Source organism: Cupressus sempervirens, chromosome 2, assembly GCF_028749045.1.
Source record: "Cupressus sempervirens isolate cs-2001-9-10 chromosome 2, ASM2874904v1, whole genome shotgun sequence".
Classification (NCBI taxonomy): domain Eukaryota; kingdom Viridiplantae; phylum Streptophyta; class Pinopsida; order Cupressales; family Cupressaceae; genus Cupressus; species Cupressus sempervirens.
The window spans coordinates 686,471,826-686,494,893 of record NC_143119.1 but is presented as its reverse complement, the minus strand read 5'-3'; the positions used below and the strand labels follow the sequence as shown (position 1 = coordinate 686,494,893).

The 23,068-nt window shown below is 33.3% G+C and overlaps 1 pseudogene; it reads left to right on the top strand.

Moving 5' to 3' along the window:
- Window positions 1–10,910: 10,910 nt before the first annotated feature.
- Window positions 10,911–19,738, top strand: LOC149575243 (serine carboxypeptidase II-3-like; annotated as a pseudogene).
- The last annotated feature ends 3,330 nt before the right edge of the window (window positions 19,739–23,068 follow it).

Genomic DNA, 23,068 nt, shown 5'->3' with positions numbered 1-23,068 from the left:
TGATTAAAAATTGAGGCTTATGTTTATCATTTTTTTTTGTGGGCATATATGATAACTTGGGTTTTGAAAACCAGCTTATTTTTTGGTTGCCTATTGAGGAACAAAACATGATCATTATGAGTGTTGTGGTATGGGACATAATTATTGTTTATGTGCATACGAGAGGTTGTCTAGGTACATGTCTTTAGGAGTGGCTTGTGATAGAGGTCTAGGACCCAAAGTGTTTAGTACCAAGGTAACCTATTGTATGTTTTGTAATAAGTGATAAGATAGTTGGTGAATGCACAAAGTTGGGTTGTAATTCCGTTGAAGTCAAGTCCGTAGAATGAGACCTATTTAAAAATAGGTATCTGATTTGTTAGAATCAGGTACCCATTATGGTTCAGGTGCTTGATTTGTATTCATAAATTGGGTACCTGAACTTTGATTTAAAAATTGAGCACCTAATTTTAAACAAATTGTGTGCCCAATTTTCAAAAATCATATAACTCATTCTTTTGTGTGTTTTTTGTCATTTTCATTCCCATTGTGAAATGACATCCTGATTTATGATTAGAAACAGTAGCCCATTTCGTATTTTCTACTCACCCTCGGCTATTTATTTATTAAAAAGTTACATAGCACTTATATAATATATTTATTAATAAACTAGTTCAAGGGCTCATCAGAGAGAGAACTAGCAAGAAAACTTTGAATCGTTGCTGAAGTACAAAAGTGTTAAAAGCTGATATGTCATACCAGGCATACCTACAACAAAATACAATTTCTCTGCACTAAGAAAGAGTACCCAAAATATGATATATATCAATACTCAACAATGATTAGGGTCTAATTATGCCAATGAACCTCTCCTTCTGAAAGATTTAACTAAAATCAAGAGAGCTTTGAACCTCCTATCTAATTGGAGCATTTGTAAACATGCACAAAGAAGGTGCAAACTAATGGCCATGTGTCAATCAATTATAGTACTAGTTTCTATTAAGCTTCATTCATCTTCTTTGTGTCCCAAATATGGCACTCTGCAAAGAATGGGAATTTTAAAAAAATAACCTCTGAATGGAAAGATTCAAATATGGAGCCTTCACAACCAGAGTTAGCTAGACAATTAGCTAGTTTATTGCCCTCCCTCAAAGTATGAGAGAAACAAGTAGCTTGAAAAGAATCAATTAAATCACAGCATTGTTGAAGGATATAAGCTAGTTTCCAGGTATGAGAAGATCGTGAGAGACAAGAGTTTATAATTACTTGAGAATCACCTTCAATATGAATGGTGGAAACATTACATCTCTTTTCCAAAATTAGACCTGCCAATAGGGCTTGAGCTTTTGCAAGGTTTTTAGTATCAACTGGTAAAACATCTGCTTTGATTGCAACTACTTCACCTTGCCAATTCCTAATACAAGCACCCAATCCTGACTTACCAGGGTTCCCATGAGAGCAACCATCAAAATTTAACTTTAGAAAATTTCTAGAGGGGGGAGACCATTTTACATGAAGTAGATCAGATTGATGATTAGAATTCCAATTTGCAGAGAAACTTGGAGGTAACTTAATTTGTTTCCATAGTTTTAGAAGAAGATAATCCCAAGCAGATACTGAAATGTTATTCATACAATTGAATATATTTGCATTTTCTCTTTCTAAAATTGCATTCTCAATCTCGTCTAGAATAGATTCTAGGTTTAATTTTTTGTTACGAAAAATGATCTTGTTACATTCCCACTAGATGGCCCACACGATAGTAGTTGGGATGCACTTCCAAATACTAGCAAATAGAGATCTTGAGAATAGAACTGGCCAAGATTGAAATAGGTCCCAAAGACTATTTGGCATAGGTAAAGACTGTTGAAGCTTGTTCAACACAAAAACCCAACACTGATAAGAAAAGGGACACTGGAGAAGGAGGTGATCTATAGATTCAAGCTCCTTGTTGCATAATTTGCAAATAAAAGATTCAGCAATACCTAGCCTAGACAACCATTTGTTGGGGAGTATATTTTTTCTAAGGGCTATCCAAGCAAAACATCTAGCCTTGGGCAACACAGTGGAGTTCCAACAAAAGGAAAAAGCTCTACACTTCCTGCTTGAATTATATGTTTTTCGTAGACCATAATAACCTTCCTTGATTGAATAATCACCACCTTTGGTTGGGGAAAATATAACTATTTTTTCCCTATTAGAAAGAAAAACAATTCTTTCAGCAAGAGAGTCCCTCAAGGAAAGGAGACTTGGCTGACTAAGAAGATGTGTTGGAGGTTCTTTCCAAAGAACTCTTCTTGAATGAATTTCAATAGCCAAAAGATGGTCCCAAAAAGAGGAGCTCCACTAAGCTTTTAGGACTTGGCATGCTTCTTCCAACTTTTCTTATCTACATAAAGGGGGAAATCCATTCCATGAGTCTTCCCAAAACTTTACTTTCTCTCCACTATGAATTTTCCAAGTAACATAATTACAAACAATATCCTTTGAAGACATCATAAAGTTCCATATGGCTGAACCTAAAGGGGCATTAGACACAATAAATTTTTTGGAAGGACTTGGAGAATCTAAGTATTTTTCTTGCATGATTGAACACCATTTTGCATGAGATGTTGTATACATTTGCCACACAAGCTTGCCCCTAAAAGCCTTATTTCTAGTAGCAATATCATGCAACCCCACACCGCCAGATGCCTTATCATGAGACATTTCAAGAAAAGAAACAAGAGGAAGCTTCTTATTATCTAACAAATTTTCTTTCCATATAAATTTTCTAATAATCTTTTGAATTTTCAAGATTATAGAAGAGGGAGCATTAAGAATTGACAAGTAATAGTTTGGGATAGCTATTAGGACAGCTTTAACTAGCAAAATATAGCCTGACAAAGATAACCATCTAGCTTTCCAAGTAGAGATCCTAGCCCTAAATCTATCAACGATAGGAAGCCAAAATGTTGTCTTGTTTTTTCCCATAAAAAAATGAATTCCATGATAAACGGATGGGAGGTGACCCACCGGGAAACCCAAAGTTGAAGAAATCCTCTAAGCTACTGTATCATTAGTGTTGAAAATGAAAATTTTGGATTTGTTGGCATTGATTCTCTAACCAAAAACTTTTGAATATAGGTCCAAGGCATATTTAATATTGTTAGCTTCCTTTACATTTGACGTACCAAAAAGAAGAGTATCATCAGCAAATAGGGAATGGGTAACTGTGATAGATGTATGAGGAATCAAAATTACTTGCCATAAGCCCAATTGTGAAGATCTATTGATGAATATACTAAAATCATCAGCCATAAGAATAAATAAAATTGGAGATAGTGGATCACCTTGATGAATCCCTTGAGAAGAGGAGAAAAAAACAATTGACTCTCCATTAATAATGACTGAAAACTAGGCACTAGAAATACAATTTTTGATCTATCTACACCATTTATCTAAAAAACCAAATTTAGAAATAACTTTAAAGAGGAATGACCATCTTACCCTATCATAAGCCTTCATCATTTCAAGCTTGATCAAAAAACTAGACAACTGATGAGAATTGATAGAATGAAGAGTCTCATGTGCAACAACAATGCCTTCCCATGTTTCTCTTCCTGGCATGAAACCACCTTGATCTAAAGAAATGATATGAGGAATATATTTCTATAACCTCATGTATATAGGTTTATTAATCAATCTATAAATCATGTTGCATAAAGAGATAGGCCTAAAGTCAACAAAAGAAGCCGGCTACTTAACTTTTGGAATAATAGGAATGTTAGTTGAGTTGAAGCTCTCGATCATCTTGGCATTCCTTCTCGACTCTTCAATCACTACTAATAAATTAGAACCAATAAAATCCCAGCATTTTTGATAAAAAAGAGTTGTAAATCCATTAGGGCCTAGGGCTTTGTCAGGTGGGAATGAAGATACCACTTTTTAAATTTCTTCCAATGTGAAAGGGGCAAGCAACATCCTATTATGATCTGCTATAATAAGAGGGGGAATACAACTAATAAAATCATTACTCAAATTTTCATCAATATGATCCAAATGAGGGGGAGCCAAGAGATTTGAAAAAAAGTGAACACCTTCCTCCATAATACCATTGTCATCTTCTATAAGATGAATAGATTCTAACTGCTTAATTGAAACAATAGTGTTAACTGCCCTTTTAACTCTAACAGTTTCATTAAAAAAAAAATTGTTCTTATCACCATCTCTTAACCATAGTTCACAAGAATTTTGTCTCCAATAAATCTCCTCCCTATTTCAAAGCTCCTCCCATTCTTCTTTCAAGGATTTTTTCTCATGATATAAATCTGGACTAAGACCTTTTTGAATGATGATTTAATTTACCTTCTCAAGTTTTTCTGAGACATCTTGTTTTTGCTTGAACACATTTTTAAAAACCTTCACATTCCACTCCTTGATCATCCCTTTCATGTAATGAAGCTTTTTAGAGAAGTGAAGCATCTTAGGATCCCTAAAGGTTGGAGTATTTATCCATCACTATTTTAAAAGCATAATAAAATAAGGATGCTTGAACCACATGTGTTCAAACTTAAAAGAACTAGCCCGATTAAGACATTGCGATATGTTGTTCTTTGATATCAATAACTGGACTGGAAAATGATTTGATATAGCAAAAGGTAAGATTTCAGATTTAAAATGAAAATAAGAACCTATCTAGTCTCTTAGCAATTTCTAAAAAACCAATATGTCAATTAGTCCATGTGTATAATCCATTGTCAGAAAAAATGTCACTTAAGTTATTATCTTCTACAAATGAAGAAAAATCTTGGATAGTTCTAATGGGCAGAAAAATTCCCCCTTTCTTTTTAGACATTGATAGTAATGCATTTAAATCCCCACCCAATATAAAATTCATTTCTCTTTCTTGCTAAATAAGATTCTTCAGTACAGCCCAAAGGTTCCTCTTATCATTTGTAGATGTGGGACCATAGATGTTGAAGATAAGGAATTTCAAATCAAAGTGTTCAACTTTCAGCAACTACCAATTGGAATCTTTCCCAATAAGAATACAATGAATACTTTTAGCATTCCATAAAATTGCTAAACCCCTAGTGGCCCCATGCCCCTCTGCATGAACTGAAAGCCAATTAGTCCATTTAGCCAATGTCTTATCAAAAACTTGTTTTGATAACTTAGTTTCTTGAAGAAGAATAATATCTCCTTTTGTAGAATCTAGCAAGTCCTTTATCCTACCTCTTTTGTCAGAGGCATTGATACCTCTGACATTCCATGTAATGGTTTTCATTGGTCACAAGGAGAACCTCTCATTCTCCTTGTCAATCTTTTGACTTATGAAAACTTATCATCAAGAGTGGATTGAATACCAGCATCCACTTCCAATAACGTCTTTGCATATTTCAGCTTTCTACCTCTCTTTTTTGGAGTCTTCATAACTGTAGTGATAGTAGTAGGGGATTGATCTAATGACAAATGAATTGAGAAGTCAAAATACCCTCTATCTATGTTATTTCCATTTTGTTGAGAACTTTATGATTCTTGACCAATCGAATTCATCACATTTGCATCATTTAATTCATTCAAAATGTGGCCTTCTTCAGATAGATTAGTTGTCCCCATTTGAGACTCTCCAAACTCATTGATCTGAAAATAATCTAAATGAAGCTCCAATTTATTTATATCATTCAAGTGATGGGCTACTTCAAGATTAGTAGATGCTAACAATTGTCAAATGATTTTGGATATAAGGAATCATTTGTTCCTTCTTGTACTTCATTGAGACCTAGGGGATTTTCCACATTCACTAGTTGAGTCCCATTTGGATAATTAGATTGATTAATAGAAATTTTTTCATCCAGGTGAATAATTTCCATTACAGAAACTCCTTCCTCAATTGCAATTTCATGAATCAAATAAGATGCAAAATTTGTTGAGAGAGCTATGGCTATTTTAAAAAGTTGATGCTGGGTGATCTTCTTACCTTTTAGATCAATGATAATGCATGAGAAATTAATCCGCTTGTTATGATAGGTGAGATCATGCACTATCATGTCCAACAACAGATGAAGGATTTCATCAAGTTATGAATTGTCTGAACCCATTAATAGTAATGCAGACTTAGAGCTCGTGCTCATATTTATATCATTCCTCCAATAATGTGAGAAGAAGTACAATAATGCTAGGACTTGAATTAAGAAATTAAAATCATTAGTGGGAACTAAATCTTGTTGGAAAGGAACCACAACCTAACTAAGAAGAACCTGAATGGAAGCCATTGGATTCTGTGAATATGCTTGGAAGAGTTTTGCATTGGCCCATGCACATTTTAAGGGATCTATGAAGTGATCACAACATATTTCTACATTTGGAATTTGATCTTTCAAATAGTCTAATGTAAAGTGACCCAAAATAGTTGAAAATGTTTCAACAATCTCTGGACTTTGAACCACAATGAGCTGATTCAAGGCACCCAACTTGGATTTGATTGTGACACCCATTGCTTTGAGCTTAGACATGTTAAGTAACAAACAAACTTGAACATCTCTCTGAAGATTTTCATAGGGGATCAAATCATGCTTGATATAAATTCCAATCTGATTAGCTATAATTTCAATAATGTTGGCATCCTTGTACTCGAATGGTAAAGTAAGTAGGAAAATCCAAAATGACATGAATTGGGGTAGACCCTCGGCTATTGTTTTTCACTCTACTAGGCATTCTACTTTGTTTTCTATTATTTTATTTCATTATTTTTAGTTTTTCATTTTATAATTTTATCAATTTATTACTTCTTCTTTTTTCATATTTACTAGTTTTTCATATTTAAAATTCTACATTTCCATTGTTAATAGTTTTATATTTAGATTATTGTTAATTTAAAATCTCCACAAATTAAAATGTCATATTTTTTGATAGTTAGATGTTCATTTAAATTTTTGTTTTGTAGATGTTCAGTTAAAAATTATTATTTTAGATGTTTCAATGTATTGAATTAAAATTAAAGTGATGGATGATTAGATAGATGCATTAAGTGTTTAGATTGTTTAAACATGTAGCTAACCATGCAAGCCAATTTTAACTAGAGCCATATTAACATTCATCTTAATTTATGTACACTATAACTGAACCCTGCATAAAGCACATAGTTTGAAACCCTTACTTGAATCTTGCATCTAACTCTAAACCTTAAATGCCTAGCTCTAGATAATAAATTAAGTTTCAACCCTTATATTCATAAACCTACCCTATAGACACTAAATTCTGAATGTAAATGTAAACCATGATGTTAGATACCCATATCCATACCCTAACACTAAACCTGGAATCAAGTTTAATGACTCGTACCCTAAAATGTTATTTCTAAAACTTAACCATGTAACCCCAATCTTGTAGTTTAAGGTGATGTACATGTATATTTGAATTTAATTTAAGTTTAATAGTTTATGTAGATGTATTAAATTTATAAAAAAATCATAAGTGTTTAAGTCTCTCAATTATTCACATATGTTGACATGTATGAATTGATAACATTATCTGAAAAAAATCAAGTTAGAATTTATTTTAATTTTTAAATAATAAATTATCTATCTTTATGTATTAAAATAAATTCTAAATTAAATATGTCAAATACTAGATAATTTAATTAATTTAACTATATATCAAATGATCTTGATCACAAATATTAAATCATAATGGTAAACAAGGTACTTGAAATATTAAAACTACTCATGACATAGACCTAAACTATTATCCTAAGCCTAATCATATTAAAAATTGTAATTTCAACCATAAAACTAACTATTTTCCTAAGTATAACCATGACCTAATCATAATTATAAAGTAAAAATACAAACCCTAAAAATAAAACTAAGTATAGTGTGTTCCCTTACCTTAAAATCATAATTTTAACTCTAAACCCTATATTCATGTAACTCTAATCCTAAGCCCAACTCTAATCCTAACATTATCTAAAACTGTAATACTAATCAATCATAACCAAATCCTCAACACAACCTTATCCCTAATTATGATATAAAAATAAACTGTCTTAAATTCTATTTGTGATTCTCAATAAGTCATGTTTCTCTTTCAAATCAAATGTAAAATTTGAAATCCCCTACTCTAAATTATGTGTCATCTTATCCATTTATCATTTCATTATTTAGTTGGATAAATTTTACAACAAAATTTTCAATCATTTAATGGTTGTAACTTTTTTTATAAAACTATACATTAATCCTACACATAGTATTAACCTTGATGTAAACTCTCACTCTCACCTTAATTCTAAGCCTATCCCTAACACTAAATAAAATTTAAACCATTATATTAAAAATAAGAGACCTAACCCTAATCATTAATAATTTAATGGTCATATTTTTCTTTATAAAACTACACACTAACCCTAAACATAGTATTAGCCTTGATTTTAAAATCTCACTCTCACCATAATTCTAAGCCTATCCCTAACACTAATTTAAATTTTAACCATTATATTGAAAAGGAGAAACCTAACCCTAATCATTAATTCCAAACCCTAATACAAGTGTCCTAACACATTTCTTAAATGATAAACCCTAATTCTAAGTATAACTTCAAATCTTAAACCTAACACTTGAACCCTAGCCATAACCATAACATCAACCATGATGGAAAGTAATCTTAATCCTAACCATAATTAAAAATTGTAATCCTTAAAGCTAGTACATGATCCTCAAATGTAAACCCTAATTCTAATCCTAATTTTTAAGCATTGATTCTAAGTGCTAAATTCTAATCTTAAATTATCATCCATAAATCCTAAATCTTAACCTAAACCATAATTCTAAATTCTAATGCCTAATCTTATATGATGAGCCAAAATACTAACCGTAATCTTAAATCTTATATTTTGTACCCCAACCATAATGTTAATTACTCTACCCTAATACTAAATGAATAACCCTAAATCCTAACCCAACCCACAATATTAAATGTCAAATCCTAATTATAAATTGAACCTTAATCATAAATGTTAAGACATAATCTTAAGCATAAATAAAATGCTAAACACTCATATTAAATCCTAGAAAATACATACCATAATCCTAATCATATTTTAATAATTATGTAAACTCATACTATAATAATTACCCTAGCCTAATTCTAAATGAAAAACCATGATTATAAATTCTAAATCCTAATTGCTCAATAATTTCCCTAAATGCTAAAATCTAAATTACTAAACACTAAATCCTAATCCTCAAAGCTAGCACATGATCCTACAATGTAAATCCTACTTCTAATCCTAATTTTTAAATGCTAATTCTAAGTGCTAAACCCTAATCTTAAATTATCATCCTAAATCTTAACGTAAACCATAATTCTAAATTCTAATGCCTAATCTTTGAAGTGACTAATTCTAAATTCTAAACCATAATTGAAAGTTCAATCTCAAAAGTGACTAGTGTGAGCCTTAGTAGATGTAAATTTAATACTATTGTTACTCCATGGGATGGTAGGATAATGTAGGTTTGGAAAAAGCTATATATCCCATCTAGATAGGGCATATGCAAGTTTGTTTTAGTTTGTATATGTTTGACTCAAGGTTTATGTATCCATGATTTTAGGACTATATCATCATGAGTGTCATTGGGACTATAGAACTAAGCCAGATGGAGGTACAAACATTATCCTTTTAGGTCAATATTGTGATTTATACATAGTTATCCAAGCACCACTCCATCATCAAGTAGTGTGATTTTCTCTTACTTCATTGAGTACCCTCTCAGGAAATTTAGTAGACTAGTAGATGCAAGCAACATATATTTGTCCACTTGGGAATATTTGTATCAATTATGGAGGTATAAGTAGAGGCCCCTAGGGCAATGTCGATGCAACATAGGATGGCCATGATATCGAGGGCACTGGTTTTGATGATGAGGCATACACTGCTTATGGTGTTGGTATTGATGAGATTTATGTTGAGTCATTTGTTGACCTTCTTTATGGAGAGGGAGAGAGTCAGGAGCAGCAGGTAAAAAATTAATTGTAAATTTTATGAAGTACATTATTATTTACTCTCTACATATATGCATAATTGTATTAACCATATTAATGTATGTTAATTTTCAATTAACAGAGGATGGATGATATTGTTCCTCCTAGGAAATAATATAGTCTTTTTTCAAAACCTTCAGATGTTGGCATCCCTCATACGATATGCATTTTGAATTACACTCTAAAAAATTGTAGTGTAAATTATGTACTTTTTAATTTACATACTTTTTAACTCATGTATATATTTGACTCAAGGTTTATGTATCCATGATTTTAGGATTATGTTGTCATGAGTGTCACTAGGACTACAAGACTAAGCTAGATGGAGGTACAAACATCATCCTTTTAGGTTAGTATTGTGATGTGATGGATTGAGCATTTCTTCTCTACAACACACACTAAGGGAAGAATTAAGTTTTGGAAAAAAAAAAGTGAACTTTGACTATTTAACACTTTTGGTCTAGGAATTAAGCTTAGCATGTGATGTTTAAGCCCTTTTGCTCCAAGCAAACAAACCCTAGCATAAAACAAGGTTGATTTACTTCTACAATAGGATTGTTTAGTACTACAAATAATTTTTGTAGATTTTACATGTTATCATACCATTACATAAAGTGAAAAATAGCATATAGCCGCTGACTAATATCCAGACAAAATGCACCAAAGAAGAAAAAAACCATAATTCTTTTTCAGATTCACAAAACACAACAAAATTTTCTAAAAAACATTGACAAAATCAAATTGGTGAATACGCTAGCGTGTCAAGATCAACCCTAGTACTGCATCTCACGTGCAAATAGGAGGTGTACATTAAATGGGAGAATCTCAAGGAATATACCAATTGGGTCTATTTATTAACCCTCAATTCGTGTACTTGTTTTTTAGTATATCTTTCTGTTGGGGAGTTCAAAATGAGAAATTTAATAGTTTTGGCGATAGCATTAGCCGTTCTAGTTCATCCTTCTCATTAGTTGAGTCACTATGAAGTACTGTCAAAATATCATGGTGTGAAGATTAGTGAGAGAAAGGAATGGGTGGTTCCTTCAATAAGCAGTGAATATTCATGGAAGGTTAATCAATATAATCATGATGGATTGCAGGATGTTAATTATTGTTAGTTGGACAGCTATTATTTCTGACTTGAAAATAGCAGTAGTATTTATGGGTAGCTTGGATAGCTTTTCATCCTTATCTATGTATAGCTGCATTAGTTATGGGTGGTTTGAATAGCTGTTTGTCCACTTGCCAAGAATTAGTAAATAGTTATTGCAAGGATAATTACTTACTAATTTTAGTGATTCCCTTTTGGACACCTTGCAACCAATTCTATTGTTGGCTGTTGAGTTGTCTTACTCTCAACCATCAATTGTAAATCAATCTCGGCTGTTGGTTTACCAACAGGAGTAGTATAAAAGGAGGTTAGGGGGGCATTTGGAGAACATGAAGTTTTGGAGAAATGTTTGTAGTATTAGCAAACAGTCTTGTAGTGTTCGCAACGGTGCAATGTTAGCATGGGGATAGCAGTGGGGAATATCAGCGGGAGAAATTAGGAGGTTGTCAGAGTTCTGCTAGTGAGAGGCAAGAAATTTTGTATCTCTTGATTTTCTGAAGTTTAATATAATTCCTCATCTGTAGAACTAGTTTTCCCTTAGGGGTTTTTCCAGGGACAATTTGTTTGAAAATATTGTGTTCATTATGTTGTTTATTTCTTTCCATATTTTATAAGTGAAGTTGAAGTTGTGTTATTTTTTGATATTAGCTGAGAATTAATTTGCAGCAGTTTAATAATTGTTTATGATAGGAGATTAATAATCAATGACTGCAATAGTTGATTTTTCACATGGTATCAGAGCGTTGTTAAGGGTAGAAGAGTTTTTTCCCTCGGAAATAAATTTTGATCTCTTTAGATTTATTATTACTTTGAACCCTTGAGATGGCTTCAGCTGGTTTGAGAGATCAAAATAGATTGGATGGTGCCTCAAATTTTGGTCTCTGGAAGGCCAGAATTTCTTTATTGTTGGAAGAGAATGGTATCAAAGATTATGCTACCAGTGTTATACCTGTACCAATAGATGCAACACAGCTTGCAGCATATAGAAAGGATGATGCCAAGGCAAGGAGGATAATCCTTGATAGTGTCAAGGATCATATTGTTCCACATATCTAGGAGCTAGATACAATGAAGAAGATGTGGGACGCCATTCTCAATCTGTACCAAAATGCTACCACCAACAGGAAGTTGATTCTCAGAGAGAAGCTAAAGAATACCTAGATGAATCAAGGAGAAGATGTCACAAGTTACCTCACTAGGCTCAGACTTGTCAAGGATGAGTTAGCAGCTATTGGAGATAGCCCTAGTGATGACGAGCTAGTGAGAATAGCCCTAAATGGGTTTACTAAATAATGGAGTGTCTTTGTTCAAGTTTTCAGTGGACGAGATACTTTATCTAGTTGGGATCGACTATGGACTGATTTCACTCAGGAGGAGTTTAGACTAAGTCTTGTCAATGGGGCCAACAAGAGTCAGAAAAATGAGGTGGAATAAGAGAACGTTGCCCTAGTAGGTAAAGGGAAAGCAAAGAAGGGATCTAGAAAAGGATAAAATTCACAAAGTGAAAAGAAGAAGGACTTTTCTAAGTTCAAGTGCTTTGTATGTCACGAGTTTGGCCACTATGTCAGCGATTGCCCAGAGAGGAAGAAGGGTAAGAAGTAGGTGGTAGCTTCAGCAAGTGCGGAAGAACTCTCCAGTAGAATGGAAGATGAGTTTGCACTCATAGCTTATATGGTTAGCTCAACCTCACAGTGTGTTTGGTATATAGATAGTGGGGCGTCATTTCATATGACAGGAGTTAGAGAGTACTTCTCTAGTTACAAGGAGGAGGACACTAACATCTAGATTTCTATGGGAAACTTGTCCAAACTCAACCTTGTTGGGAAAGGGACTATTCATTTTCAGAGGGAGAATGGAAAGATAATCCCACTTCATGATGTGTTATATGTGCTAGGCTTAGGTATGAATTTGATTTCTATATCTATTCTTCAAGATAGGGGGTATAATGTACTCTTTAGAGGGACAAATGTGTTGATTAAGCACAAGGATTGGAAATCACCCATAACTATTGGAGTTAGGAGTGGTTGCCTTTATAGATTGCAGTTTGATACTCCTAAGGCACTTATGAGCAACAGTAATCCTAGAGATCTTGGAGAGATATGGCATAGGAGGATGGGCCATATTCATCATGGAGCACTTAGATTGCTTCGTGAGATAGTGACAGGTGTTCCAGAGGTAAGCACAAAGCATGACGATGTATGTAAGGGATGTGTGTTGGGGAAGTTTGCAAAAGCATCCTTTCCAAGGAGTGACACTAGATCTAAGGGTGTTCTTGATCTAGTACATTCAGATGTTTTTGGACCGATGTTGATGAAATCTCTTAGAGGATATGAATACTATGTTACTTTTATTAATGATTTCTCTAGAAAGACTTGGATATACTTCTTGAAGACTAAGGATTAGGTTTCAGTCGATTCCAAGAGTTCAAGGCTCTTGTGGAGAACTCGACAGGAAAGAAGATAAAGGTTCTTTGGTCAGACAATGGAGGTGAGTACAAAGGAAATATCTTCCAAGATTTCTGCACCAGAGAAGGAATCAAGAGAGAATGCACTATTCCTTACAACCCACAGCAGAATGGAGTTGCTAAGAGGAATAACCATTCTATATCAGAGGCAACAAGAGTTTTGCTACATGACCAGGACATGCCCCATTACTTATGGGCAAAGGCGTGTAATACAACAGTCTACATTCAAAATAGAGTTCCACACAAGGTGCTAGGGAAGATGACACCAGAGGAGGCTTTCACAAGGAAGAAGCCAGATGTTAGTCACTTCAGAATATTCAGGAGTTTGGCATATTTCCATATTCCTGGAGATACACGTACAAAGTTAGATCAAACTGCAAAGAGGGGGTACTTTGTTGGGTACAATGAGACCTCAAAGGCATACAAGATTTTCATTCCGGGGACTAAAAGAATTATTGTCAGACAGGATGTCAAGTTCATGGAGGACAAGGCATTCAGGAGATCCGAAGATTTTCCAACAAATGATCAGAGTGAGCAACCAACAGAAGCTCCAAGACCAAGTCAAGGGAAACAAAGCTCAAGTACAGTTACCAGTACGAGTGTAGACTCAGTTAGTGATGATTCACAAAGTATGGAGCAACAGGTACAACAAGAAATGCATCTAGAAGACTTAGAGGTTGACATTTCATCCTCTACAATTGGCAGCAGGAACCATGTGGTTTCAGATACACAAAGGGATACTCAGGAGTTTGTGAGAGCTCCTAGGAAGAGTACTAGACAGCAAAGACAACCAACCAAGTTCAATGACTATGTGGCATTAGTTAGTCACTTGGTAGATAGTGGGCCTTCTAGCTATTAGGAAGTTGCAGAACATCAGGTATGGCGAGATGTTAAGATAAACCACGGACAGAAATAAAAACTACATGCAAATATAACCAATAACAGAAAAATAATAGAACACACAGAAATGAAGACAAGGCACCAAGATTTAACGTGGTTCACCCAATCCCTGGGCTATGTCCACCAAACAGCAAGTCCGATCTTATTACAATCCAGTGATTACAACCTGATTACAATCCGTAATCCCTTACAGCTCAATACCGCCGCAAGAACCAATTTTGTATCACAACATTATGAAAAATACCCAACCCTAAGCCCCTTTTATACAAGTATTAAACCTCTTTAGGGTTATAACATGTCGGCCATAATATGTACAGTAATTTTCTGATCAGTCACCACAATCTAACACGAGATGCTATGGTTGAGGAATATTCTTCAATAATGCAGAATGATGTGTGGGAGGTAGTACCTAGACCAACAGATAGGGTTGTAGTTGGATCACACTGGATCTATAAGATAAAGCACGGTGTAGATGGTAGCATCAAGAAATACAAGGCGAGGTTCGTGGCGAAGGGGTTCTCTCAAAAGGAGGGAATAGACTATGAGGAGACATTTTCTCCTGTTGCCAGGTATACTTCTATACGAGCTCTAATCTCACTTGCAGCACAGATGGGATGGAAAATCCATCAAATGGATGTCAAGACAACATTCCTTAATGGTGAGTTGAAGGAGGAGGTATACATAGAACAACCAGAAGGCTTTTTAGCACACAACAAAGAGACTCACATCTATAGATTGAAGAAAGCATTGTACAGACTGAAGCAGGCTCCTAGAGTGTGGTATGAGCACATTGATACATACTTGCAAAAAATGGACTTTGTGAAGAGTGAAGCAAATGCTAACATCTACTACTTGATGGTTGGGGGTGAGATTCTCATTCGTGTTCTTTATGTGGACGACCTATTTCTTACAAGTTCACTAGGGCTCATAGTGGACTGCAAGAGGAACCTTGCAGAAGAGTTTGAGATGAAGGATTTAGGACTTATGCACTACTTTCTAGGCATGGAAGTGTGGCAGACAGATGGGGAGATTTTCCTTGGTCAAGGAAAATATTGCATTGAAATCTTGAAGAAATTTGGGATGGAGGATTGTAAAGCCATGTCTACACCCATGATCACAAATTGGAGGAAGGTAGATACAACTAAGGAGAAAGATGTAGATCCCACTTTATATAGATAGTTGATTGGTTCGCTTATGTATTTGGTCAACACTAGACCAGATATAGCATTTGCAGTAAACTCTCTTAGTTAGTTCATGGTTGAACCAAAGAGAATGCATTGGATAGCAGCTAAGCATGTGCTACATTACTTGCATGGTACAGTCGAGTATGGGATCAAATATGTTCGAGGTGAAGGTATCAGGTTGATATGGCTATACTGATGCAGATTGGGTAGGAAGTACAACAGACAAAAGGAGCACTTTAGGGTGTTGTTTCAGCTTGGGATCAGGAGTTGTATCTTGGTTCAACAGGAAGTAGAAGTATGTGGCTCTAAGTTTAGCAAAAGCAGAATACATAGCAGCTAGCATGGTGACATGTGAAGCTATATGGCTTCAGAAGTTGTTAGTAGCCTTCTTTGGTCAGAAGGTTGAGAATACTGTGATACATTGTGACAATCAGAGTTGCATCAAGTTGTCTGAGAATCCAGTGTTTCATGATAGGTCTAAACATATAGATATCAGATATCACTTCATCAAAGATTGTGTACAAAGGGGAGTTGTTCAGCTATAGTACATACCTACAGAGGAGCAGGTAGCAGACATTCTGACTAAGGCATCGGGGAAGGCAAAATTTATCTTTTTCAGAGATAAGTTAGGTGTCCTGCAAAACAGCTTCCTCGCTAAGAGGGAGTGTTAATTATTGTTAGTTGGTCAACTATTATTTCTGACCCAGAAATAGCAATAGTATTTATGGGTAGCTTGGATAGCTATTCGTCCTTATCTATGTATAGCAGCATTAGTTATTGGTGGTTTGGACAGCTGTTTTTCCACTTGCTAAGAATTAGTAAATAGTTATTGCAAGGATAATTGTTTACTAATTTTAGTGATTCCCTTTTGGACACCTTGCAACCAATTCTATTGTTGGTTGTCGAATTATCTTAATCTCAACCGTCAATTGTAAATCAATCTCCACCATTGGTTTACCAACAGGAGTAGTATGAAAGGAGGTCAGGGGGGCATTTGGAGAACATGAAGTTTTGGAGAAACGTTTGTAGTGTTAGCAAACAGTCTTGTAGTGTTAGCGTGGGGATAGTAGTGGGGAATATCGGTGGGAGAAATTAGGAGGTTGTCGGAGTTCTACCAGTGAGAGGCAAGGAATTTTGTATCTCTTGATTTGCTGAAGTTTAATATAATTCCTCATCTATAGAACTGGTTTTCCCTTAGAGGTTTTTCCAGGGACAATTTGTTTGAAAATATTGTGTTCATTGTGTTGTTTATTTCTTTCCATATTTTATAAGTGAAGTTGCAGTTGTGTTATTTTTCTATATTAGCTGGAAATTTATTTTTAGTAGTTTAATAATCGTTTATGATAGGAGATTAATAATCAGTGACTGCAATAGTTGATTTTTCACACAGGAGAATGACAAAATAGTTTCTCTGCCTGGCCAACCAGAGTGAATAACATTTGCACAGTACGCAGGATATGTCACCGTTGATAAACAAGCAGGGAAAGCACTTTTCTACTATTTTGCAGAGGCCACTAAAGGCCCATCTAGAAAGCGTCTCCTCCTCTGGCTCAATGGATGTAATTTTCTTGTCCACATATTTTTGTTTTTTTTCAATGAAGATACACGTATAGAGGATAGTTGTTGTAGATTTCATGATTATATCAAAAGTACATACTGATAGTGGAGAGGGATCTTATGGGAAATATGATTGCTACCCTAACAATTGCAACTTACTAACTGTTATAAGTTGTATATTCAAGGCCAGGATGCTCATCATTTGGTGTGGGGGTAATGATAGAATTGGCTCCATTCTGTGTACAATCAGATGGCAAATCTCTTTCTAACAATTCATGTGCATGGAACCACGGTTTTTAAAAATATATTATCACAGACTTGATAATATTGGCTATTCTTAAATATCACACACTAAGGAAGAATTTAAGCTCCGAAAAATAAGTCATCTATGACTATTTAACATTTTTATCCTACAAATCAAGCTTAATGTATGATGTTTAAGTTATCCCATAATGTTTCTCCACAATTCATTTGCAGAAATATTGATATCTTCAGTTTGTTGCAATCATTATTGTAAGTTGTTGAACATTACCCGGAGATTCATTTAACTTTTGTGTTTTACAGTGGCAAACACCTTGTTTTTGGAATCGCCTGCTGGGGTTGGATTTTCATTCTCTAATACCACCTCTGATTATCAAAACGGCAATGATGATAACACTGGTATTTCAATTTATATATTATGAAACAGACTTTGTGATATGAAGATATAGTAAAAACAACGTTTCAATACTTATTTACTCCCTAAAACAATGTTTTTCGTGGGTGAATAGCTCGAGATGCGTACACGTTTCTGCTGAATTGGTTTGAAAGGTGTCCACAATATAAGAACCGAGATCTCTATATAACATGAGAAAGCTACGCTGGTATGTCAAGCAAGTAATTCTATGGTATCTAAACATAGAAAACTCATCTTCATGTTATAAGTAAACTCTTATATTTGTCAATGTAGGGTTCTATGAGCCTGAATTAGCAGATACAATTCTAAACAACAAGAATTCTCGCAAATCCTTCATTAATCTCAAAGGAGTTATGATACGGTTTCTTTGCCTTAACTGGTCTATTGTGCATGCTAATTACATTTATCTTATGGGAAAATCCATGATCAAAGTAGAATATTTCTTAACGAAGGAAATATGGTATTGTTTGGAAATTTTATTTATTTAAAAAATTGTGGTTTATAGATTGGAATTGGACTTAAGAATAAGGAGACAGATGATTGTGGTTCTATCGATTACACATGGACACATGCATTAATATCAGACGAAGATTATGCTAGTCAGCGTTGTGCTTCATCTCCTCTAAGTTACATATCAGATAATACATTTCCATCTAGAGTAGAGTAGAATCTATTGGAGGATACATAGGTCCTTATAATTAAAGCCGATAGACATTCTATAATGGCAGAATGGTTGGAGTGGAATGGTGAACTTTAATTGTTTCAGGTTAAATTTGACAACCGTCTACATGTCAAAAGATTAAACCTTATTATAAAGAGAATATATTTTAAAATTAATTTAATAAATACCACATAAAAGATTTTTTTAAATTATATTATTCAACATATAAATCATCCATTTTTTTAGAAATTAAAATTAAAAGATTAAATTATTAAAAATCTAAATAAATAGAAATAGATATAGTAAATTAAATTATAATTATTTTGTTGTAGATATCTATTGATATTTCTTTAGAGAAATTTAGTTAAGATATCTATACTAGTATATGCACCATTAGACACTTCGGATTCTTATCTTAAGAAATCTACTTTTATTAAAGTATATCAATAATATTTTTTTTAAGAATCTCTTACAAAGTAATAGTATCATCTATTATATTATAGATTTTAAATACACATAAATAACTTCTCTCTCTTGCAGGATGATACTCTTATAAGTGGATTAGATGGATTTGATCCATGTAGTTCTGACTATGGTTCTGACTATGTACTTACCCACCTTAACACTCCAGAAGTACAAAGTGCACTTCACGCAAATGTAACAAACTTACCTTATGCATGGACTGAATGCAAGTATGATTATATGCATGTCATTTTTTGTATAGATAGTTTAAAACTTAGAAGATTGTCATCTCATAATTTTTCAATATTCTTCTGTAAATAGTGGTGTACTTTCATATAATTGGACTGCAACCACAATGTTTCCAATATACCAAAGAATGATGGCAGCGGGATTGAAAATACTCATTTACAGGTATAAAAGACACAAACACTACTATTGTGAAAAGGTGTTTAATCTAATATAGATTTGATTGTAATACTAATTAGTGATAAATTCTTTTGATTGCAGTGGAGATGTGGATTCAGTGGTTCCTGTGACTAGCACGAGATATTCTATTAGTGCATTAAAGCTTCCAATTGAGAAAGCACGGTATCTTTGGATGAATGGAGACCTAGATGTGGGGGGTTATAGTGTAATTTACAAAGGTTTGACATTTGCAACTGTGAGAGGAGCGGGACATGAAGTCACCAAATCATTTGTGGCTGGCAACCCTCTCCCATCATAGTAATCAACATTTATATTTCAAATAACATGATTCAAATGGGTTTATAATTATTCTTATAAATGGTATATGTACAATCTGCTATTTACATGGTATAAATAATTTTATATAAATTTGGTTTTTTGTCTGATTAAAATATGAAAAGTGGTTTTTGAAATATATTTTCGCAAGATTATGATATTATTAAAAATTAAAGTATATCAAAGTATATAGAAATAAGGGAATAAATTATCCTTGTTTGTTATTATAAATATAAATAGATGTTCATTATATAAGAATATATAAGAGAACTAGATAATAGATGAAAATACATTACATAATATCAAAATATTAATAAAACTAAAAATAAAGAATATCAAAATATTAGTTAAAATATAAATAAAGAATTGTCATAATTCTATTAACTTTACTTTAATTTGATTTAAAATTTTAACATTTTAATCTAGAATAGTGTTATACATCACTCCATATTGATCCACTACATGTTGGATATATTAGAAAGGTATAATACAAAGCACCTCTATGTTTGCTAATAAAGGCTTTAAAGTAAGTACAAGTATCTTGAGGTGGCCTTTTAACCTTTTTGTCACCCTACATATGAAGACTAAAACATAATTGTTGTTTAAGAAATTAAGAATCTCATATGTATGTGTGGGTGGAGGAATTAGTAAAGAATCTCTAAATCATTAGGATAATAAACTAATAAATAACTTTCCAACAACATTTTGTTTGCCTCCATATTTCTTAATTATATTATTGGTTTTATATATACTTCATTACACTTATAAATGGTACATTATGGACAAGTGTGTAAACTCATTTTTTGGAAACTCTATAGTGCATTCCTTTATAGAATATATAGTAGAGCAATTTCAAGTAATAAATTAACTGAACCATTCTCTAAAATTATACAATTAAGCTTTATACTTTATACAAACCCAATTCTAGTAGCACTTTTATAAAAAAAATATCCATCATATGTAATCAACATTCCACTATTAAATGAAACCAACATATGTTAAACAATCAAGCCTAGATCCTAGCATAATACTTTTAATATTTTATTTTGTATCAAAAATTTATGGATGTTTGCTTGTATCTTATTTATTGCCTTGTACATAATATTTCTTGAAGATCACTTTTTTGATTTAGCTATTTAATTTCTCTATCCTTTACAATCATCAATTGAACTAGCACACACATAGCATAATCATTCACATAATTACTAACTTAAAAAAGCTTCAAATTTTTTAGAAATAAATAAAATTCATTCCCCCCAAGGAAACCTACCTTCTTTAACAATATAAATTTAGAAGAATTAATTTTCCTTCCATAACATAGCTGAAATGTTTTCAAGGATAATGATTTTGTATTAATGTCAAGTTATACTAGATCCTTGAAGGATTCTTCATGTACTCCACACTTTCTAAATTGTTGTACAAATTTAAAATTTAATTTTTTTTTAATGAAAATACTTCCATGTACCTAAAACCATAGAAGCTAGGATAATATCATGTATATTGAGAGGTTTTCAAATAATACTTAGGGTCTATTTGGTTGCTAGAATACAATAGGAATAGGAATTGAAAATTAGAATTTAATTTGCATTCTTCATTTGGTGCATCAAATTAGAATTGGGAATATGAATGTTTAAATTCTCAATTTTTGCCCCAAAATGAACATTTGTTCATTTCCAAAAAAACACGTTATTGGAATAGGCTATTCCTATTCCTAGTTTGACTTTTTTTTATTTGTTTTTTTTTTTTTTAGATCTACTTCATTTTAACTTCCTCCTCAATCTCCCCAAGATTTGAGATCATTGAGCATTTTTCATGTTTACAGGCTCAATATGGAAATCAGATGAGCTTTCCAAATTATTGCGAGTTAGAGCAAGAAGATTGTGTAAGGATGGAAAATGTATGCATAGAAAAGGAGAGAAGCTTTCATCAGCTAAAATGGGTCTTTTCATGCCTTTCCCTGACCTAGCCCAATGGTAATACTACAATTTAGTGAAGATGAGTTAAATTCAATATATATGAAGTAGCCTAGAGAAATTTGTATTCTATGTAAATAAAGTACCAAACAAAATGAAGTAAAATTTAATGTAAATGAAAATAAGAAAAATCTGTAGTGAAGTTGAATTAATGTAAATAGTATAGAAAACCAAATAGGCAATAGACAATCTTCCCTAAGATAGAAGCAACTAATTATTTAAAGGAAGCATGGGATATTCTTGAGAAAAACTTCAAAGGGACTGATAAAGTCCAAGTAGTGAAGCTATAGGTGATTAGAAAGGAGTTTGAGAACCTTCAAATGAAGGATAATGAACCTATTATAGACTTCAACTCAAGAATCTCTACTTTGATAAACCAACTCAAATCAAATGGAGAGGAGTATAAAGAGCAAAGGATTGTGGAGAAGATATTGAGAATTTCACCTCCAAAATATGAAAATATTATGTTGGCCATTAAGGAAGCAAAGGACCTCATCACATTAACAATGGATGAGTTGATGGGAACTCTTCAAACCCATGAGCACTAGATAAATAGGTCAATTGCATCTTCCCAAGAGAAATCTTTCAAGGCTTAAGAAAATTCAAGAGGTAGGGGCAGAGGAATAAATGGCTCTAGTAGAGGCTTGAGAGGTAGAGGTCATGGAAGACATGATCAAAGGAATGTTGGTGTAGAAAGATTAGGAGAAGCAAGCAACCAAGAGGGAGCAAGCAAGTCTCAAGATAGCTCTAGAGGAGGTAAGAAGAATTACAACTCCAATAAAAGCAATATAAAATGCTGCTACTGGCATATGTTTGGGCATTATGCAAGTGAATGTTGGAAGAAGAAAGGTGATCAGTCAAGACAAAATGCAAATGTGGCTGATGTGAATATGGTAAATGCAAATACCCCCACACCCTTCATCATGTGTAACATTTGTGAAGAAGGAAGCCCTAAGATATGGTACTTGGATAGCAGTTGTAGCAACTACATGAGTAGTAATGAAAGTTATTTTTCTTTCATTGATAGAAATTTCAAGTCTTAAATTAAGATGAGAAATATTGGAACCACTCCCATAGTGGGAAAATTATCTATTATAGTCCACACCAAACAAAGTGAGAAGAAGGAGATACAAAATGTATATTTTATGCCAGGTATGAAGCACAATTTGATGAATGTTGGATAACTCATTTAAAATGGTTACAAGGTGTTGATGAAAAATGACAAGTGTTTCATTCATGAAAAGGATGAGAGTAAGAGACAAAGAACTGGATGTTTTCCTTGAAGATAGAGACATATTTCTCTTCTCAACTCAATGTTGTGCCTCGCAAGCATGCATGTA